This window comes from Sorex araneus, chromosome 1 (genome assembly GCF_027595985.1).
Source record: "Sorex araneus isolate mSorAra2 chromosome 1, mSorAra2.pri, whole genome shotgun sequence".
In the NCBI taxonomy this organism is placed as follows: Eukaryota; Metazoa; Chordata; class Mammalia; order Eulipotyphla; family Soricidae; genus Sorex; species Sorex araneus.
Window position 1 is genome coordinate 174259212 of NC_073302.1, and position 23217 is coordinate 174282428.

A 23217-nucleotide genomic window follows, 5' to 3' on the forward strand; every position below is an offset into this window, starting at 1 on the left:
TGTGGCAATGCCCCTGCAGCCAACACGTCCTTCTGAAACCCTGAATTACATGTTCACTGCTGCTGGGGCTGACCACTCATCATCCAGAGAGAAGCTCTGCTAGGTTCTAGTTTCTCTAGAAACAACCATGGGTCTGTGAATTCCAGACAAAATGAAACACAAGTCAAAGGAGCACGTGTCCAGTTTAGTTTTTAATAAAAGTAGCAGGGGCTGGAGCGATAGCACAGCGGGTAGGGCGTTTGCCTTGCACGCGGCCGACCCAGGTTCTAATCCCAGCATCCCATATGGTCCCCTGAGCACCGCCAGGGGTAATTCCTGAGTGAAAGAGCCAGGAGTAACCCCTGTGCATCACCGGGTGTGACCCAAAAAGCAAAAAAAATAAATAAATAAAATAAAATAAAAAAAATAAAAGTAGCAGATTTCCTGATGCTCAGCAGTGATTTCTCTCCATGCTTTCTAGCCTTTCTTTGGTTGGGGCAAGGTGGTGTTGGTGTTGGTGGAGAGAACAGTGCAGTGACCCTCATCCCAGCTGGGCTGTGGTTTAATGTGAGGGCCTGAGGCTGCAGTGCTGTGGAGGCCTGTGATGCCAGCACCATAGGACAACACTGCAGGACTCAGTGTCCCAAGGCCATACTGAATGGTGCTCAAGAGCCTGTGGTTCCGGATATTTAAAGATTGGCCTCATGCAAGCCAAGTGCCTTAACCCCTGTACTGTCTCTCAGCCTTTAAATATCTTGCCAACCTGGCATGTGGAATACTGACTACATTGGCATTGCAATGGGTGCTTTCCCAAGCTCCGAGGCATCTGGTCCCATCTCACCGGTGGTTAGAATTTCTTCCTCTGTAAATGACTCCCTCGTCCTTTTCTCCTACTCTAATTTCTACTACTATGTTTTTCCTTTCTTATGCATTTGTAGCGTTTTCTTAGAGTACTACCTTTTGAACTGTCAAGTAAACATAATAGCTAATGACTACTGAGTACTTTTTATATGTACCAGCACTTTTTCCAATCAATTATAGGTCTCTTTTGATATCATATTTTCTAAACATAAATTAATAAATGATAATGGATAATGGATTCATGAATTAAATCAATCAACTGAATGAATTTTATCAGTCCTCATGGACTGGATTTTGATCAAAGTTGTTTCAATAAAAGATTTCATTGCATTCCTGTACCTCTCAAAGTCCTTTTCCCTGCTCTTCCCCACCCCTTGCAAACTCTCTATCCATCAGTCCATCTTGTTTGGCCAGGTAGTAGGTTCACCAGAGACACTTAATAAATGCTTGCAGGATGAGAATGACCCACTTCTTTTAAGTGTCGGTATTTGAAGAATAGCTGAGAAAACATATTAATGGTAAAGAGAAATACCTCTTGTTTCATGAATTATGTTGAGGGAGAAGTTACAAAAAGAAATGAATATTCATATACTTAGATGCACAAAAGTGAGGCAGTGAAAATTTTATCAGTATTTTGTTAATATATTGTATACTTCTACAAAGACTTTAAGCTCTATTTTGGCATATTTATTAGATTAAAAAATAGCCTACAGAACTCTAGAGATATTTCCTCTCTCAAACTTCTACAAAGAATGGTGAGGGGCTACAGCAATTGGGCAAAAAAGAATGGAAAATACTAACCAGGATCAGAGAAGTTTCACTTCCAAAGAATGAACTAGATGACTTTCTGTTATCTTAGAAGAGCTTTATGTTTGAATTTATGCCAATATACCTAAGTGTAGTTAAGAATAAATTAGTTTCAGGGGCTGAAGAGATAACTCAGCAAGTGGGGCACTTGCCTTGCATGTGCAGACTCGCATTCAATGCCTGGAGTTGATCCCTGAGTGCAGGGCCAGGAGTAGGTCCTGAACTCCAAATGATACTGTTCAAAAACAAATATCAGGAACAAAAGAATAAAATAATTCCTTAACACCCCTACTCCATTGATTTTGCTGAGATTCTGAAACAAAAACAACTCACCTGCTACCTGCTTCTTTCTTACCTGCTCCAGTAGCTAGCCTGGCCACCCTTTCCCAGCCATGGAATCATCTCTTCAGTAACTTTAAAGCAAAGGCATTTTAGGCACTACATATTTTATAGGCAGATTGAACATTAAGTATGTAATTTGGACTCAAGTATAGGTTCTTGAGAAAATAACTGAAATTTCAGAATTGTCAAACTAACTCATAAGAAAACTTGGGTCACCAGCAAGTCACCTTTTTCTGTGAAAAAAAAAATCTTAACTTGATTTTAAAGATACACAAATAGGAAGGCATATGTTCATAAGCCCTAAATACCAGGCAGTGTGAGTTTCAAGAAAAAGGTGTGGTTGGGTACAAGGGACGCTAGTGTTCTGTGGCCAAGAGCCGCCCCAGGCTGGTCCATAGTGACAGACAGACAAAGGACCAGGGAAATGGAGAAATAGGGCCTCGGCCCCAGGCTCATTGGTAGTCAGTTTCTTTCTTTTTTTCTTTTTTTTCTTTTTTGGCCACTCCCGACGATGCACAAGGGGTTACTCCTGGCTTTGCACTCAGGAATTACTCCTGACAGTGCTGGGTGACCATATGGGATACTGGGAATGAACCCAACTTGGCCCTGTGCAAGGCAAATGCCCTACCTGCTGTGCTATCGCTCCAGCCCCTAGATAGCTTATTTCTCTCTCCTCCCTAGCGTGGTTTGATCTCTCCCCTTGCTATAGAGTTGTAGTTGTAGTTTTGGTCTTAGTCCCAGTCTTAGTTCCATCATCCTAGTCTCCTCATAGACCACGTATCTCCTTACCCCTTACAGCATAGTTATATAGCAATCATGAAGGCTGGGGATACACACAGGTGGGGTTGAACATTGTCATAACAACAAACAGTGGTAAAAACACTCTTCAGGGGAAGTTTTAGGGGATTAACTCAAGGACAAAATCTCATCTGAGGGTTCAGCTCTCCAGATTACTAGGAGATCCTCTCAAAGGCGGGATTCCATCTACAGTGTATTGTTTTCTCACTTCCTCAGCTAGTAATCCATTTAAACAATCATAGTAAATTTACTTATAATATTTCTAATCGTTTTGGGCTGGAGCTATAGCACAGCGTAGAGTGTTTGCCTTGCACGCAGCTGACCCAGGTTCGATTCCCAGCATCCCATATGGTCCCCTGAGCACCACCAGGAGTGATTCCTGAGTGCAGAACCAGGAGTAACCCTTGAGCATCTCTGGGTGACCCAAAAAGAAAAAAAAATATTTCTAATTGTTTTGTATGAACACAGTAAGAGATATATCTAGCTTAAAGGTTGACTTCTCCTGGGGACATATTGCTATATATTCCAGACCACAGTCCCCGGGCCAGGTTAGTCTTTCCTAACCCCAGCACGGTCCTTATTCAGTTACTTCTTTTTGGGTCATAACAGAATTTGTTCCATGACCGTGCTTCTAACTTATTATACTTATGGTACTTAGCTTGTTCCCTTTCAATGCCAGGGTAGCTTACAGCTTGCCCTGGGTCCCTCCAGTCCCTTTGTTGGTGTTAGGGCGCGGATCGAGATCTCCCTATAACGACAAAGAGACTCCAGAGACTGCAAACAGCAAGCAGGGTTTATTGTAAGACTGGCTAGCCAGGGTCCAGCCGCCTACACGGACACGCAGGTCCAGCAGGTTGGGCCAAAGACCCCGAGCTTCTCCAAAGGAGATCTTATATAGGCCTTCCCCGACTGTTACAGCAGAGCCCGCACATTTCATAGCCAATAGATTTGTAATGTTGCAGACTTTCTTAACCAATCTATTTAAAATGACATCACCCCTTAGCCTATGGTCTTAGAGAACAGTATTCGCGCCAATACTCAGGAATGTCCCGGTTCTGGGGCAGTCCTGGGTCTTGTGACATGGGTCTTGTGATATGCATCTGGTTATCTGGTCTGACCACCACCCTTTTTGCGACCCAGGGTGCCTGGTTCCAAATTCCTTGCTCAGGGACAGATAGACAAGTTATTTCACAATGCAGGTTCCTGTAAAAAGAATCTTAAGACAGTTAAATAGATTCCTATGGCCTGTCCTGGAATTCCTGGGCCAGTCCTCACAGTTGGGACCCTCCTTTTGGTGGTGTTAGGAAGTAAGGGCAACTGAGGCTTAAATCAGGTAAATTTGATGGATTCCCAGGAGTAAATATTTTTTGGAGTCAATTAACTCCCATGTTACAAAGCATAGCATGAATTGTCTTCCTGTGTCTATACAAAAAAGGACATTGATAAACCATGTAAATAACATAAAGGAAAAAGAAAAGCAATATAAGATTACTAGTGCTTGATGGAATTGGGTGTTTCTCAAGGGTGCTGTTGTGGGAGTAAATTCCCTGTGGGAGGAGCAAGGACAACCCAATGCCATCCAACAAGGCAGTAAACAACCAGAAAATAAAAGTTTCGGCCTCAGTGAAGGCCAGAACTAGGATCAGGAATAGCCAGTCTTTGAGAAGCTCCCCTGGAGATGGAGTCCTGGCATCTGGCCTCTACTGCCCCTGTCTCCTGGCTGGGAGCACAGAAGCGACATCATCAAAACACTGTCCATAACTGAGTCTGGCCTGAGGACAACCATTGACCTTCAGCTTAGTGACCCGCAAGCGGAAGCTGTTCATTCATTTGTTTCCCATTCAGTGAATATTTGAGAGTACGCACTCCACTAGCAGCACACAGGCTGTGGGGGAGGGTAGCAGGAAGCAGACTCAGATACCAGACAGCAGCCAGGCAGGTAGCAGAGGTGAGGAGAGGCTGTGGGGACTGAGAGCTGTGCTACACCAGATAGTAGAACCTTCTCCTAAGAGAGGCACCTTTATTTGGCTGCCTTGATTTACTACTATTAATTGTTTCTATGTGGGAACATGAGCTCAGTATTACCATATTTTTTAGTTTTCAAAAAAGAAGCCTCAAATTCAAATTTTGAAACTCCTTTTTCACACTGCTTATAAGTTTCAGAGTCTCCATTCTTATTTCTCACTGTCACTACGAATTAAACCCAGAGCTGCAAAGTAGGCACTAATTCAATAAGGCCCTATTTAAACATTTATTTAAAAAAAAATACTGTCAGTAAAAAAAACACCTGAGATTAAATTTAACCCAAACAGCCAGTTTATAAGCACTGACACTGAATATCACAAGGTACTTCAAAACATCAACAAATTTCACAAAGTCTTGCCACTTACTCCCCTCATCTTTTGAGAAGATCTAAAATCTATAATAACTACTCTTAAAATATGTTTAACATGAAGCAAGCTTTTTATTTTATTTTTTATTGATTGATTTTGGTTTGAGGGTCATACCAGCTGTGCTCAGGGCTTACTCCTGGCTTTGATCTCAGGGATCACTCCTGGCAGGGATTGGGGAATCATATGAGGTGCCAAGGACACAACTGGGTCTGTTGTGTGCAAGACAAGTGCCCTCCCTAAATGCTGTCTCTCCAGCCCAAGTGTTTTATAATAGCTTAAAATATCAAAATCTTTCCTTTTTTGTTTTATTTTGAGGCCACCTCTGGCAATGCTGACCCCTGAGGTTACACTTGATTCTACACTCAGGAATGAATTCTGTGAATTTGGGGGGACATATTGGATGTAAGGCAAGCACCCTATCCACTATACTATTACTCAGCACCCCCCATCTTTGAAATAAAGTGTCTTTACCCTTCCATTTTTGTGCCATTATAATCCTTTGTTTGGAGAGAGAGAGAGAGAGAGAGAGAGAGAGAGAGAGAGAGAGAGAGAGAGAGAGAGAGAGAGAGAGAGAGAGAGTGTTTTCCAGGATTGCAACAAGATCTAGATATAATGTGTTTGCTCACTTGGTAATGCAAACCTCTCATCAATTAACGCTCATTGATTTTCTCTTTTTTTGTGGTGTATGGTGGGGGGCACACCCAACAATGCTCCAAACTTACCCCTGGCTTTGTACTCAGAAATACTTTCTGTTGGGGTTCTGGGGATGATATGTGGTGCCAGGAATCAAACCTGGTTCTGCTGCATGAAAAGCTCCGTACCTGCTATATTATCTCTCTGGCCCCTGATTTTCTCCTATGGGAAAGCTGATGTCCTTTGATTGGGTGGGGAGCTACCACAGTCTCTGCTCCCCTTGTTGGGGTTCAGCCCCAGCCAAAGTATAGCAGCCACGCTTGCACTAATGCTCATTGTGTCTTGTAACAAGGAACAGGCATTTGAGCTTTATTCCATTTCTGGCAATGATCCTAAAACTCTTGGAATGCTAAGGGTTTTAAAGCAAATCTGTGAGTGATCTGGTGTCTTTTGTTATGTAAGTTAGATGGTCTTGTGGAAATTATGAGAGCTGGTTGGGGAGGGGTCAGCAGCCATTGGATCACATGGGTGATCTTGATCTTTCAGGAGAGAGGCAGAGGAAGAAGAGAGAAAAGGTTGCCAGGAATGAGTGCAGACAATTAATCAAAGAGTCATTTAATCAATTACAACTGTATAATGAAGCCTCCATAAAAACCCCAAAGGGAGAAGGACAGACATAGAATGATTGCATTCATTTGCAGGATATTAAAAAAAATTCTCTGAAAATAACACCCCAAAACAGTAGAAACGAGGGCCAGGGGTACTGGTACATGGTAGGAAGCTTGCCACAGTGGGATAAGCAGTTGGCAGTTAGGACAGAAAGGGACCACTATTGTTGGATATTAAGCCTAAGTGTTTTAGGCTTCATCAATGAATTGCCCCCTTTTCCCCCAACCCCTGAGAAACTTACACTGCTCTTATGAGCACCCCTAATCCCCTGATATTATCTTTAACATTTCCTTTGTGCTTTATCTCTCATTGTCACAATTCCCAAAATCAGGGTTGATGACTTATAAGTCAAACTTTCTGGTAATTCTGGACTTTGTATTTGAAGTGAATTATTTGCTTTTCTATTTCCCCTGTAGCCTTTTCATATTTTACTATAGAACAATGTTCTTTGGTTAGACACAGAGAGACCGTTAATGGGAGTCAATCAAGTCAAATATATCTACTCCTGGGCATCCATCATAATCACTTGAACTCAGGCTTCAGTTACTATAGTTCCTAACACCCCATAAAGGGAGATCCCACTGTGGGACTGGCATGGACCTCAAGCGAGTAACCAAGCTACACCAGCATGGAAATGGGACAGTCTAGAAAACATAAAAGCATGATTTTAATGCAAGCTGTTATGACTTAAAAGACAGGACCCCCAATGGGGAAGGACAAGCTGAAATAGCCTGAAGACTCAGTCTGGGATTTACAGTAAAAGCTTGGAGCCCAGAGAACTAAGTTTTGGAATCTGTTTCTCTTATTGTGTAATTTTAAATAGCTGTAAGTATTAATAAGAAGTAAACTTAATTGTTTAATATCTACAACCAAAAGGAAAGAGAAGAGCAAAATAGATGCACCTGGAAGACAGCATCTTCTTGAATTAATACCCCCAAGAGTATTGCCTCTGTTCAAATGCCTTTCCTCAGTAAATCATCAATCACACCTTGAGTGATTGCATGCAGTCCTATGCCTCAAGTACCCTCAGATGTCCTGTAAGTTTGGTAACAGCTCTGCATTAAATGGCCATTTTGACACCAGGGATCCAGACGGAGGAGGTACAGCGGGCACACCTTCTCTGGATGGAGCCCTGGTGACACTGAGAAGCAACTAACACGGCTCCGGGTTGCGGGACTGGAACACATCCGAGCCGCGCGACCGCGTTAGCCGCGGCCTTTTCTAAAAGACCTTTTCTAAAAACTGAAAACATACAATCTTTTAATGACAAACCAATTATCAAATGCTTCCTTAGTAGGGCTGTCTTCCTTGGGGGAAAATTCCAACAACAATAGTGAGTATTGTTTTGCAATATGGAATGTAATCAAGGTAGAGAGAAAATGAAGTGAAATTCATCAGTTATACAGTTGGGGGGGCTGTGGTGGGGGGTATATGGGGATTTTGGTGGTGGAATATGGGCACTGGTGAAGGGATGGTGTTTGAATATTGTATAACTGAGACATAAACCTGAAAACTTTGTAACTTTCCACATGGTGATATAATAAAAATTTAAAAAATTTAAAAATAAATAAATAAATGGCCATTTTGAGTATCTATCCATGAGTTCCCCTTCTCTTTGTTCCTGTGCTGGGAAGGTCCGGGAGGTGGCTTTCACCCACTGAACACATGTGTCATGTACCCACACTTTGTACTCACAGCTATGACAATGACAGTTGGAAATGATCATTCCGGACAGAAACTGAGTGCTGGATGAAGTAAAGTGATACATAATAACCTTCCAATAACAGTATGCAAACCAGAGTGCCTGAAAGAAAAATGAGAGGGTGGGGGGGGGAGGGGAGAGAGAGAGAGAGAGAGAGAGAGAGAGAGAGAGAGAGAGAGAGAGAGAGAGAGAGAGAGAGAAGAGGAGAAGAGAAGAGAGTCTGCCATAGAGGCCGGCTGGGGGATGGGGGCAGAGAACTGAGGACAATGGTGGTGGGAAATGCACTGAATGGTGAAGGGACGAGTGTTGGAACATTGTATGACTGAAACGCAATCATTAACAACTTTGTAAGGGTGATTTACTTAAAAAAATAATATAAAGAAACAGGAAGAATTGGAGAGGGTGAATATTGTGGAGGGGGGGGACCATGTTCTAGCCAGTGTCCTGTCCACCCTCCGCCTCTACATCTCTTCTGGCTGTTGGGGAGTTTCAGGGGTCAAGGAACCTCTGCTTCAAAAACGGCTGGAATCCTGGGTCAGCCAGCCCCTGGGTATACTCATTATTTGTTACCCCTACTATTTATCCCAGGGAAGTGCAGAAAGTTTTTTGGGGGTAAGGAGGAACTTCAGCAACTGCCACTGTTCCGGGGTACCATTAACTGGGGCCTGGGGAGGGACCCACAGATACATTTCACCCAACCTCCATGAGACACTGAATTCTAAAGTCACTCCCAGTTACTCCATCAGTTGGGAGGCAACCAGGGGTTCCGGCTCTCCCAGTCGCCCAGGGCCGAAGGCATTTTCCTGTGAGCAGCTGCAGGGGAAGGGGGCAATCTTGTGTGTCTGTGCATTCGTGCGTGAGTATATGTATGTGCGCTTGTGTGCATATGTATGTGTACATGTGTGCATGTGTATGTGTGTGTGCATGCGCATGTGTATGTGCGCATACATGTGTGTGTGCATGCATCTGTGGTGCGTGTGTGCATGCATCTATGTGTGTGCACCTGTGCGTGTGTGTGCGCATATGCATTCGTGGTGGGGCCACTGCGCTGTGGGGCAAAGAAAACTCCAGCACGTGGTCCCGAGGCCGCAGTCTTCCCACAGCTCAGGGAGAGCCAGGAGAAGCCTGGCCTGAACGCTCCAATTCACTTTTCTCCAGGCACCTGGTGACCCTGTGACTTTTCATTTTCCACGTCCTGATTCTGCCATTGATTAGAGAAGGCTGCATGGGGCGACACAGCCCACCCTGCTCCAGAGGTTGTCTGTGATGCGTGCAGACACCTCTGCTGGGTTCCCTAGAGCTGTGGCCGGTGAGCTGGGACGAGGCTGTAGCTGGTGTTCCTGTTTCTCCGTGGTGCCCCTTTCCAGAAAGTAAGATGTTCACAGTTGCACTGCTATTACAGTACCATGGCCACAAGAGTGTTCATCCATTCGTAGACAGTGACTGCATTACCGCCACCCCAAGGTACCAAAGACCCTCCACAACTGTCCTCTGTCACGTCTAGTACCCACATCCTTTTCCACATGCAAGGCAACCTCAGAAATTCTAGATTCCAGCTTCAGAGAAGAGACCAAAGAATTGATGAGGCGGCTGCAAGCCAGACGCTCCAGGCCATGCTTTCCCATTGCGGCAGAACATCCTCTGCTAACGCTTGGGTCCCACGTGTTCAGGACCGTGGCCTCTCCTCTCTATTGTCCCCCCATGCGCATTAGATAGATGCTGGGGCACGTCAGAGAACACGTGCTCAGTGCTGCAAACTCCTGAATTTGATCCAGGAACCATCAGTGTGGACCAGTGGCTCTCAAAGCACAGCCAGGAATGTCTCTGATTTTTTCTAACAAAAATGTAAAGGACTGGCCTGAGTCATAGTACAGAGAGTAGGGCAACTGCTTTGCAGGGGACTGACCTGGTTCTAGCCTCAGCATTTCATTCGATCTGCTGAGCACCATCAGGAGTGATTTCCAAGTGAGAGCAGGAGTAACCCTTGAGTACCATGAGTACTGCCAGGTGTGACCCAAAAGAACAAAAATGAAATAAAAACACTGTTAAAACATTTTTAAAAGGAAAGAAAAATAAAAAATTAGATACTGCAGATCAGAGGAAGACCTAAAAATAATAGTGACTTTAATGAAATAAATTTGGTTTTCCTCTCTTGTACTAGCTGTGAAGATGATGATCCTGGATTGGAACTGCAGAGTAAGCTTCCCAGTTTCCTGTGGGGAGAACAGCATGTGCATGTCCACACAGCATTCGCTCATGACTGGATGCATTCCTGCCACATCAGACTTGTCATACAGTGCTCTGATGCCTGTGTCTGGGGAGTTTGGAGATTTGAGGTCAGTCCCTCACAGAGATTCACGCCCCCACGACCCTGGCCTCTTTGCTGCAATGAGATGGAAGTGCGCCTCACTTTTGCGTGTTTCTCTCTTCCCTTTGAGAGAAATTAGTTGATTTCTAGAGGCATAGACTGTTTACTTAAAGTGCCTATACAGACCTTAATTCTTCCTACATTGGAGCACTTACATAGTCTTCTCTGAGAAGTGACTTCATTTTAAGGAACTGTAGTCTCCCTTCCCAGAGGCTCAGACATGAATGGCACAGTGCTGGACTGCAGGGTCAAGACCAGGCCCCTTTGCTAGGGCTTTTCTACCCCCAAGTCTCTGACCTTGTGGAATTGGTTTAAGAAGGCTGGATTACCACCATGTGCAGATTTCTGCCAATGAATAACAGGAAGGGGAGAGCCTTCCCTGTCAAGCAGGACGCAGGTGTTATGCTTCTCATTCCTGTTCATTCCTCCTTGGGCAGAGTTTAATCATTGTTCTTAGCTCAGCTGCCATAACCAAATACCATGGCTCCAGAGGTGTAAGTAATAGATATTCATTTCTCACAGCTCAGAGTCTTGGAAGTCCAAGATCAAGGCTTTGCCTGCAGAAAGAGAGAGAACAGGAGAGACAGTTGCTGCTTCTAGGTTCATAAATATAGGTCTATCAGGTTAGAAACTTCCCTTAAGATTTAATTTAGATTTTTGACCACCTCCTAAAGATTCTATATTTAGATATTGTCCTATTGTGGCCAGACTTCAAACATGAATAGGGAAGCCCAACTGAGTCTGTGGCACATGGTCTCACATAGGTACCTGGAGCCTGGGAAGATGTGTGTAACCTGAGCAAGATTCTATTAGTAACATCTCTCATACAGCCTCCCTGCCCCCTTTGCCTCCTGGTTTTTCTAGGCATTTCCTCTGGCAACATTATTTAATGTCCTTGTTATCCTATTTACAGTGTTTGGAATCCCAGCATTTTATATATAAGATGTTCCAAAATAAAAGAGGCCAAGAGATAGTTCAGTGGTTAGCACCATGTACCCAACCTGGTTCTATTCCTGTTAACACATGTACTCTGAGCATCACCAGGAATGACCGCTAAATCTCAGATGTGGGGACATGAGCACTGCAGGGCCTGAGTGGCCCATATCCTCGGGCCATTGGAGAGCAACCCCAAAGAAACAAATGTATTATATTGGTCTATAAAAGTCAACATAAGAGATGCTTTTAATTACCACAACACAGCTCTCCCCATACTGCAGATCAATGTTGATTTAGTACCTCAGAGAACAAAGTGACCAGTGAGCTAAAGTCAATTGCATAAAACCACTGTATTTTTTAAAATTTTTTTTTATTGAATCACCATGTGGAAAGTTACAAAGCCTTTAGGCTTAAGTCTCGGTTATACAATGCTCAAACACCCATCCCTTCACCGGTGCACATATTCCACCACCAGGAACCCCAGTATACCTCTCCCCACCCTGCCCCCCATCCTGTCCCCCCACCCCCTGCCTGTGTAGCTGATGAATTTCACTTTACTTTTCTCTTTACTTTGATTGCATTCAATATCTCAACAAAAAAACCTCACTATTATTGTTTGGAGTCTGCCCCGCCCCCCAAAGTCAGACCTGTTGAAAAGGAAACATTTGATAATTTGTTTTCCATTGCTGACAGTGAAGAGATATGAAGTCTTGGATTTCTGTATTTTAGTAACTAAATCCAGGAGAATTTCTGCCAGAAGTTGCATCACTGCCAGCTCGTACCTCCCTTTTGTGGTCATCATAAGATGGCAGCCAGGGCTCAGTTCACAGTCTAGAGACATTTCTGCAAGAAGCTGCTGGTACCCAAAGTTGTTCAGTTGGCCTCTGGGACCATGGTCGTGCAGCAGCGGAGAGGCCACACACGTGGGGCCACTGGGGCCACATGTCAGCGGAGGGCAGAGCCGGTACCACCCCGTCCCGAGATCACCCACGAGTCCCACTGCTGCAGGCTCGTACCTCCCCTTTGAGGTCATCACAAAATGGTGGCAGGGGCTCAGTTCACAGTCTAGAGACATTTCTGCAAGAAGCTACTGGTGCCCAAAGTAGCTTAGCTGGTCTCTGGGCCCATGGTTGTGCCGCAGTGAGATTACATCTCAGCAGAGGGCCAAACCATTGCAATTTAATCAAACTCTCGGAAACAAAGAAAAGCAGTGGTGCCTGCTATTTGAGTTCTAGTGCCTGCTTCAGCTTCTACCATGCAGCCTGAAACCTGACAGAAGTGAGGCCTCCATTGCCACACAGATCTGACTATCCCCTACAAAATAGAATTTAAAAAAATGCAAATTAAGGTCAAACAGCCTCACATCTGAGATTTAATGGCTAATCTGTTCAGACAGCTGCTTCTTGGCCATTAAATTACAAGGTGACTGAGTCCATTAAGATTTTCACACACAAGTAACTCCTCAAATTGTATTCATACTTGTCTAAGACTTTCATGGGCAAAGCTAGAAGGCTGAGCTATGGCCATTGCAGAAAGGGTCCATCTGTCGCCATTTGTTTTCCAAAGAATCATTGTCTCCAGGCTGATTCAAACTGGTCACTCAGTCCAAATTTCAGAATGAGGGCATGAAGACCAGGTCGATGGGAGGTCTAATACCAAAGGCAACTGGGAAAGAGTCCAGTTTCCTTTGAAGAAAGATACAGTGTGAAAAGTTCAAATTAAACTTCAAAATTATGTTATTTTTATCCAAATCATTCTGACAGATTGAAAATAATGAAGTCAAATGCAGCTCCTGTCCTTAAATATTAGCATCATTTCTGAGTTCTGAATTGCAAATCATTAGCTTAGATAGGTATTGCTTATTTTTACTGTTATTCCCTTTTTTTAAAAAAACTAAAATTCTGCTTTAGAAAATAATATGGAAAATACTTTATTCTCAGAATTTCATTTAGCATTGGAGGACTTCTAAGATGATAACTTATACAACACTTTCTGATATGTAGTAAGTTATTTTATTTGGAAAGAACTGTCTAATCAATGAATTAAAATTACAGTGAATTCTTTTAAAAATTCTGAGTCTTATAATATAGGCATGTGACATTAAAATCACACACACTGGCACTAATAGTGAAATGGCTATTTCATCAATAGAGAATTATTTTTTGATGATCCCTTTATTTTAGGAAAAAATTTTTGTATTGAATCATCTTGTGAAAAGTTAGAAAACTTTCAGGTTTAAGTCTCAGTTATACAGTGATTGAACACCCATCCCTTTCACCAGTGCACATGTTCCACCACCAAGAATCCCAGTATACCTCCCATCCCACCACCCCCACCCTCACCCCTGCCTGGGTGGCTGATGATTTTCGCTTTACATTCTCTTTACTTTGATTACATTCAAGATTTCAACAGGAAACTCACTATTATTATTTGGAATTTCCCCCCAACAATCAGACCTGCCGAAAAGGCAGCATTTGATAATTAGTTTTCCGTTGCTGAGAATGAAGAGCATATGAGGTTTTGGATTTCTGGTATTTTAGTAACTAAGTCCACAGAAATTTCTGCTAGAAATTGCATCATTGCAAGCTCGTACCATTGTTTAGTGGGCCTTATAAGCTGGCAGTCACCATGCCACTGCCAGGGAAAGGAAAAACAGAGAGAGAAAAACCTTTCCCCTCCTGTGGCGGCATGGTGTTGTAGCTTAGTTCATAGTCTAGAGGCATTTCTGAAAGAAGCTGCTGGTGCCGAAAGTAGTGGGCCTCTGGGCTCATGGGTGTTCATCAATGGATGCCGAATTCTTTTTTTTTTGTATTATATAACTTGTGGTTTTATTTTATATTTTTTAACTTAAAAACATTTTTTTATTGAGTCATCGTGAGATTAATGCTTGGGTTAAAATCATACAGTGATCAAACACCCATCCCTCTACCAGTGCATATTCTCCACCACCAATGTCCCCGGAATACCCCCACTTTCACACCCTCCTCCTGCCTCCATAGCAGAAAATTTTCCCCCTACTCTCTCTCTACTTTTGAAAATTATGGTTTGCAATACTGATGCTTAGAGGTTTTGACGTTTGGTCCTTTATGTACTTTCAACACACATCTTCTCTCCCGGCTGATTCCTCCAACCATCATTTCCTTAGTGATCCCTTCTCTATTCCAGCTGCCTTCTCCCCTCCGCTCATGAAGCAGGCTTCCAACTATGGAGCAATATTCCTGGCCCTTGTGTCTACTGTCCTTGGGTGTCAGTCTCATGTTGTGTTATTTTATACTCCACAAATGAGTGCAGTCCTTCTATGTCTGTCTCTCTCTTTCTGACTCATTTCACTTAGCATGGTACTCTCCATGTCTTTCCACTTATAAGCAAATTTCATCTCTCCTAACAGCTGTATAGTATTCCATTGTGTAGGTGTACCAAAGTTTCTTTAACCAGTCATCTGTTCTAGGGCACTTGGGTTGTTTCCAGATTTTGGCTATTGTGAACAGTGCTGCATTGAACATATAGGTACAGATGTTATTTCTACTGTGCTTTTTTGCACCCTCAGGATATATTCTCAGAAGTGGTATTGCGGGGTCATATGGAGGCTCAATTTCTAGTTTTTGAAGAACTGTCCATATTGTTTTCCAGAAAGACTGGACAAAATGGCATTCCCATTAACAATGAAAGAGTGTCCCTTTTTCCCCACATCCACAGCAGCACTGGTTGCTTTTGTTCTTTTGAATGTGTGCCAGTCTCTGTGGTGTGAGATGATATCTCATTGTTGTTTTGATTTGCATCTCCCCAATGACTAGCGATGTGAAGCATTTTTTCATGTGCCTTTGGCCATTTGTATTTCTTTTTTGAGGAAGGGGATTGTTTTTTTAATGCCTCTTTTTTTTTCTTCCATTATTTGTATATCGGGAAGCCATGGACTTTTGGGTGTTGATTTTGTAGTCTGCCACTTTACTATACAGAGCTATTGTTTCTAGGAGCTTTTCTGCAGAGTCTTTAGGCTTTTTAAGGTATCATATCATCTGCAAGTGATGATAGCTTGACCTCCTCCTTTTCTATCTGTATGCCCTTGATATCTTTTTCTTGCCTAACTTCTATGGCCAGAATTTCCAGTATTATATTGAATAGGAGTGCAAAGCTTCTCTTTCACTGGTGCTTGCTAGCAGTTTTAGGAATCCCTCTCAATCAAACAAATAAAAGGTGCTATTCTGTTTTTTAAAATAAATTGATAGAAAATATCTTCAAAGAAATGATCAGCCAGTTTCCCGGCCCCCATTTGTTTGTTTTTTGCCAGCTCACATTTGAATAGAGAAGGGGAAAACAGGACATTTCAAAGTTTCAAATAACTGATAATAAATATAAACCCTATATAAATTCACCAACAATGATTTAAAACTGCAAAGTAAGAATTCTCCATGACTCCCCAGAAGCTTCTATCTGGATGTCACAGGAACTGAGAAACAGTTTATGTTGCTGCCTTGGGAGATGACTTCCTTTGAAATATGGGTAACCCCCTGAGGCATTTCAATAAATGGGATCTAAGGCCTCAGTGCTCAGAATAGTGAAGTCTTGGTTAATGACATAAATGTGGAGTGAGTCAGAGGCAGGATGGCCTTAAAAGCTGGACGTGCCTGGGCACATAGTTCATTATAAATGAAGATGAGTAAGGTGTCCGAATCGACAAGGCAGCAATATGAAACTAAGACAGAAACATCATAAACTATGCTTCCCTTTCTTTAAAATTATTCTTTGGGTGGGGCTGGGGAGATAGTACAGTGAGTAGGATACTATTTGGGTGTGATCTCTGCACCCCCATGGTGTCCTGAGATTGCCAGGAGTGATGCCTGTGTACAGAGCAAGAGTAAACTTTGAGCACAACGAGGTGTAGACCCTCTGCCCTGCTCTTTCTGATGTAACCTAGTTGGCAAGGCCTCAGTATTACTTGCACTTTCTTAACATTAATTTGATGTAATTGTTGTGTAAAGTAATAGACACTGAGGAGAAGCTAAGGTGTTAGGTCGGGCATGTGGGAGGCCTGAGTCAGCGCCTCAGCACCACAGCGTCCATATCCTCAGCACTGCCAGGTACAGCCCTACACAAATATTATTCATAGGTATCTTGGAAAAAATGTTATTTATTTTATTGATTTTTGGAAAGATGAACTCTAGACATCATCTGTCAGAATGTGGTTTTCAACAGAAATATGATCTGCAGCTGGAAAGTTGTAAGATATGCAGATGCTCAGGTCCATTTCAGACCTACCAAGCCAATACTGGGGACCAAGCTGTGTGCTAACCAGTGACTGGCAGTTGGGGGCCTTGCCCTCCGGTATTTAGTTAATTACTGACTGTCAGCATTCACAAGGTGCTTTTACCTTTTCAAACTTTCTGAAGTTTAGAAAATGTAAAAGTTCAGAAAGATGACAGAAGATATGGGTTGTTTAATCATTTCTGCTAAAAAAGAAAATATAAGTGCTTTGAAAAGAATTCTGTGTCTGTATTTTGAAGTGCCTCTTTCAGCAAGGGGTGAGGGGTGCTATTTGAGTGAACTGACATCATTTCCTTCAGGGTAAGGGTTCCTCAGTCCCATACAGATAGCCTACATGTTTCCATTTCTATTCTGAATTTAGCATTTGTCTCATCTACATAGACTTACTATGACAAAATATCTTCTTTTTTTTCTATTTAAGCAAATTGTATTGCATTGTGAAGGTATTTTATAAAGGGTGCAACATAATGAGATTAATATAGTTAAGTTAAAGTATTTAGACTGAATTAGATGAAAGGAAACAGAAGGAACCATGTTAAAAAAACAGGTACATAATAATGATAGTAAAAATACCTCATCAGATTATAGCTATGAAATTGGAAAAGAAAAAAAAAGGAGCATAATGGATATAAGCAGATATACTGCAGTATATTTTATAAAGATTGAGTATTTCAGTATTTTTTTTAATTGAATCACTGTGAGAACAGTTACAAAGCTTTCAGGTTTAAGTCTCAGTCATACAATGATCAAACACCTATTCCTTCACCAGTGCACATGTTCCACCAGCAAGAACCCCAGTATACCTCCCATCCCACCCCCCCAACCTGCCTCTATAGTAGATGATTTTCACTTTACTCTCTCTTTACTTTGATTACATTCAATTTTCAACAGAAAACGCACTATTATTATTTGGAATTTCCCCCCAACAATCAGACCTGCCAAAAAGGCATCATTAGATCGTTTGTTTTCTATTGCTGATAATGAAGAGCATATGATGTCGTGGCCACGTGGTTTTGGAATTCTGGTATTTTAGTAATTTAGTCCAGAGGTGTTTCTGAAAGCAGCGGCTACATTCCGAGATTAGTTTGTGTGCCTCTGAAATCATGGCTGTTCAGGAGTGGAGGAGCTGTTCATGGGTGGCTGCTCGGGGTCCTGTTTGGGTGGGGAGCAGGACCGGTTCCACCCCTTGCCCCCCCATCACTAGCTTTCCTGCATGCCCCATCACTGTAAGTTCCGACCTCTCTGTCCAATTGGCTCTGAATGGTGGTGGTCCCCATGTTGCAGCAAAGGAGAAAAGACTGAGGGACAAAAACTTTTCCCCTCCTGGGGCTGCACGGGGCCGTAGCTTAGTTCACAGTCCAGGAGCACTTCTGCCAGCAACCACTGCATTCCGAGATTGACTTGTATGCCTCTGGGATAATGGCCATTCAGGGACAAAGGAGCTGTTCCTGAACATTTTTTTTTGTATATCAGGAAAGGTTGTGCGGCCGCTTATGGGGCTGTGCAGTTTGGAGAAATAGTCCTGTTATCCCCATACTGGAGCCATGTTAGCAGAATCTCAGTGTCACTGGGATTCCATCTGGAGAAGGTGGGGAGACTGCACTTTCTCCATCTGGGACACCCTGGTGTTATTGGCCCGGTCTGGGGTCCGGAGCATTATTCGATGTGTGGTGCCTGCCCTATGACAAAATATTTTCTTGACCAAAGAAAATGTTTTTAAAAAAATCTCTAAAAAAAGATCAAAGGCTTTGATACAAGGTTCTAACTCGATGGTATTATGTTGTGCACATGTTGAAAAACTTCATCGTTTTCCTAGAAAAAAAAAAGTATGACTCTTACTTTGTTATTTTGTTTCCCTGAATGGACAGAGAAGTCTTTCTTTCAAACCCTGTGACAGGTGTACTCTCAACCTTTAAAGAGGTACCCAGCTATTCCGGAAGTGGTTGTCCTCACCTTGGCCCTGGAGGGGGCTGAGGTTTCAGATTGCTGCTCTCCTGATGAACCTGGTCTAGTGGCACATGGTGGGAGGCAGCCACTCCAGCAGTGCCATGTGGCATAGCATGATGATATTGATCTGCATTTTCCTAATGACTAATAATGTTGGCTCTTTTCATGTACTTATTGGCTCTTTTCATGTAAAGATATGCAAAATATTTGCATATCTTTTGATTCAATGTTCTACTTTTTACTTCAAAAGAAATAAAAGTACACAGGTATACAAAGACCCAAGAATTACTGTGCTCCTTCCAGTTTTGTATCTCTCTGGGCCAGAGAGATAGTACAGTGGGATAGTACAGCTTGCTTTTCATATGGCCTAGGGCCATCGCCAGTACCCTATGTGGTTCCCAAGCACTGCCCAGAGTGATCCCTGAGTGTGAGGCCAAGAACAAGTCCTCAGTGCCTGGGATGCGCCCAAGCCTCGCTCGCCCTCAGATTCAAACTCCTCAGTGCTCCCATCTCTATCGGAGACAGGCTCCATCTGGAGTCTGTGAGGGGTAGCAGGGCTGAAGGTGGTATGAGGATGAGATCTTAACAGCTGGTTTCGTGTCCAAGTGAGAACACAGCAGAGCTTTCCTCACCTTCCAATGTGGAGAGCTGGCACAGCCGACAGCAGGGAGGAGAGGACATCTCACCAGACCCCCAGCTGGCACCTGCTCACCAACTGCCAGAACTGTGGCAAATAACTGTCCTTTCACCTACTCAGACTCAGCTATTTTATTTTATTTTTTTCCCTAAGCAATTTTAATTTGTTACAGTTGTATTGTTAATAAAAACTGGAAGCCTTACACGTGAAGTGGAAAGCAAAATGTGACACATTCACTTACTTTTGGACAATGCAAAACTATTTATTTTAATAAATAATTAAAATTTAATTATTAACAATATTATCATATAACCTGATATACACATGGATATATCTCAGGATAACTAATGTGAACTGAAGCAAAGGAGGATCATTGAAAAACAAGTTTTAGCACTATTATTCACTAACATAAAACTCTAGAAAATATACAGGTAATCTATGGAGACCAAAAGTGAGTGCATGGGTGCTGGGCAGATGAGGTGTGGGAAACAGTTGGAGGCAATTGACAAAGGCAGGGGGTGCTGGGCATATTTACTAGTTTCATTGTGGTGATGGTTCCGGGGTGTATGCCAAATTCAAAATGTATCAATTTTATATTTAAATATATGCAATTTATTGTATGCCACATGTAACTATTCAATATGGGTGCTTTAAAAAGTTGTTCCTTTCTAAAAAAAATTAATTATCTCTAGAATGTTAGCTCTAGGAATATAATTTCTCTAGGAATAAAAAATTATTATCTCTAGGATACAACATGAATAGTCCTAACAAAATAGTAGCAAACAATAGAATTCTACATTTTATTTAAAAATTCATACACCACAAACAAGTATGATTTATCCCAAGGATGCAAAGTTGGTCTAATATAGGCACTAGGTCAATAGAAAGAAAAATAAAAACCATATACTCATATCAACAGCTGCAGAGAAAGCCCCACACCCACTCATAATAAAGCTCTAATGGGGATAGAAGGCCCTGTTAAGGCCATTTATCATGAACCCACAGCAGACACTTTACTCCACGTGAAAAACGGAAGGTCTTTCCTGTAAGACCAGGCACAGCACAAGAGAAAACTCTGATTTCATGTTAAATGAATTTTTCTTCTTTTCTCTAGCCTCTGGTTTAGAAATGGAAAAGAGTTGTCTGTTTCAGAAAAGGCTGTCGCTGGGAGAGGGCTTCTGAATTTGAGCTTTAGGAGAGGCCAGAAATGGGAGCTACAGGGCACCGGACCTACAGGCTTTCCAAGGGAAAAGGAAACAGCAGAAGGAAAAGGGAAACAAACACGAAGCGCCGAGCATGTTAGGACCCACTTAGCCTGAGAACTGCCATGACAGGCTTTGGGGACTCTGAGGGACTTAGGCCTCTTCCAGGAACAAGAAAAGCAGAAAAACCAGATGTTTTTGTCAAAGATTACATCCCCTGAATGAGATTAGGTCTCTGGAATGCAACTATCAGGGAGTGGGCTGGATGTTTGGGTGAAAACAACAACAAAAATGTATGTGTACTCTAGGTAATAGAGATTTGCTGAGTAATGGTGACTTGCCAAAATGAAAGTATAAGAACTTGCTGAACCTAGTGCTGGGGGTCCTTGTTGAAACCTGCGGTGCCAGATGGATACTTGGACCCCAGCAACCTGGAAAAATAAACCTCCGTTATTGGCACTGTTCTCTGTCCTTGAGGTTGACTCCAGACTCCAACAAGCACTGCTTGGCTGAACGCAGGACTTCAGACAAGTCACGGCTCTCCGTCTGCCTCAGCTGTCAGGGGTTCTGCTGGCCATGGAAACACGTATGAGAGCTCTCACGCACAGCTGGAAAGTGTATTGGGAATAGTAGATTATGGAAAAGGAAATTCTCACAAGCCAACATGCCCTGTTAGGCAAAACTTTGACATAAAAATGCAAATTTGGACACAGAATCTGATTAGAAATTCAAAACCAGCTTCAATTTTACATAAGACCTAAAAGGAGAAAAAATGGCCTACTCATAGCTTTAAGTGTTTATACTAAACAAGGATGATTGATGGGGCACAGGGCCACTGGTGGCCATGTGGTTGAGGTCCCTCCCTGAAAGCAAACTCCATTATAAATTGCCAATTGTTAGATCTCTTAGTGCAACAGGTGCCAGTTAAACAAAACATTTTCTCCCACTTTTTAAAATCACAGTGAGATACACAATTACAAAGTTGTTCCTGATTGGATTTCAGTCATCCAATACCTGTCTCTCCACCAGTGCACATTTCCCACCACCAATGTCCCGTTTCTCTCCCCCAACCCCACCCCCTGCCTCTATGACAGACACCTACCCTCCCTCTCCCTCTCCCTCTCCCTCCCCCTCTCCCTCTCCCTCTCCCTCCCCTCCCCTCACCTCCCCCTCTCCCTCTCCCTCTCCCTCTCCCTCTCCCTCTCCCTCTCCCTCTCCCTCTCCCTCTCCCTCTCCCTCTCCCTCTCCCTCTCCCTCTCCCTTTCCCTCTCCCTCTCCCTCACCTTTTGGGCCTTATGGTTTGCAATACAGTTACTGAAAGGTTATCTTGCATATCCCTTTGTCTACTTTCAACACTCAGTTCTTATCCAGAGTGATCATTTCCAACTATTATTGTCATACTGGTCCCTTCTCTTTCCTAACTGCCCTTCACCCATCAGACACTCTTGTGGCAAGCTTACAACCATTGACCAGTCTTCCTGGCCTTGGATATTAGTCTCAAAACAAACAAACAAGCAAAAAAAAACCCCAACTTTCTATTTATTTAGTCATTGATTAAACTGATTGAATTGGGCATGAACTCCACATTATTTAAAAACAATTTTTTTAAACTGAGTATCCGTGAGATAGACCATTACTCTCTATGTCACTCTATAATTGGGTTTCAGTCATACAATGATGCAGCACCCATCCCTCCACCAGTGCACATTCCCCACCACCATCCCTCAGCCCTCCATCTCCAACCCCCAGCCTCCCTATATGGGAGGCACTTTCCTTCTTCTCTCTCTCTCCTTTTCCTTTTGTGCATTATGGAGCACAGCACAGGTGCTAAGAAGTCATAGTGTTTGTTCAGGGCATTCAGTATTTTTACCGAGACGGCAAGGCTGGAGTAGCTTTTCATTTGGGTGGCAGCTTAGAGGTGTGGATGTGACTGCCAAGGCTTCCAAAAGTATTGGGAAGTAGGGAAGGTAGCCCATGCCGACTCTGAGAAAGCCTGGAGATTTCAGTCACAAAACCCACATACCAGAATTTTCAGCAGATTATGTCTTGGTGAGGTCCATCCTGAGACAGTGGAATCAGGCTGGGGGTATGGTGGATTGTGGAAGCAAGCATCTGCTAGGAGCTCTGTTTGGGCAGGCCCCAGGTCAACCTGCCCCTCTGCAATTTACTCCTGTTTGTTCAGCCATGCATGGACTCGAGATTAACTGCAGTTTTTGATCTCTTTTGAGATTTATTTATGGGTCACTGAAGCAAGGCCTGTAGCAGAGCTTACAGGGTGGTGCTGGAGTTGGTTTATGGGGGTGACTGACAGTGCTTCCATGAGTATTGAGAGGTGGGGGAAGGTAGCGCACCCCAACTCTGAGGAAGCCTGGAGAATTCAGTCACAAAACCCACATACCAGAATCTTCAGCAGATTATATCATAGTGAAGTCCATTCTGAGACAGTGGAATCAGGCCAGGTTTATGGTGGCAATTTTGAATTGTGGAAGCAGTGGCTACTGGTGGCTCTTCTTGGAGGCCACCAGGCCAACCTGCCCCCCTCTAATTTACCCTGTTCTGTTCAGCTATGTGCAGGTCAGAGATTAACTGTGGCTTTTGATCTCTTTCGAGAGTTATCTATGGGTCTCTGAAATAAAGCCAATAAATGAGCTTCTATAGCTGAGCCAGAGGTGGTTTGTGGG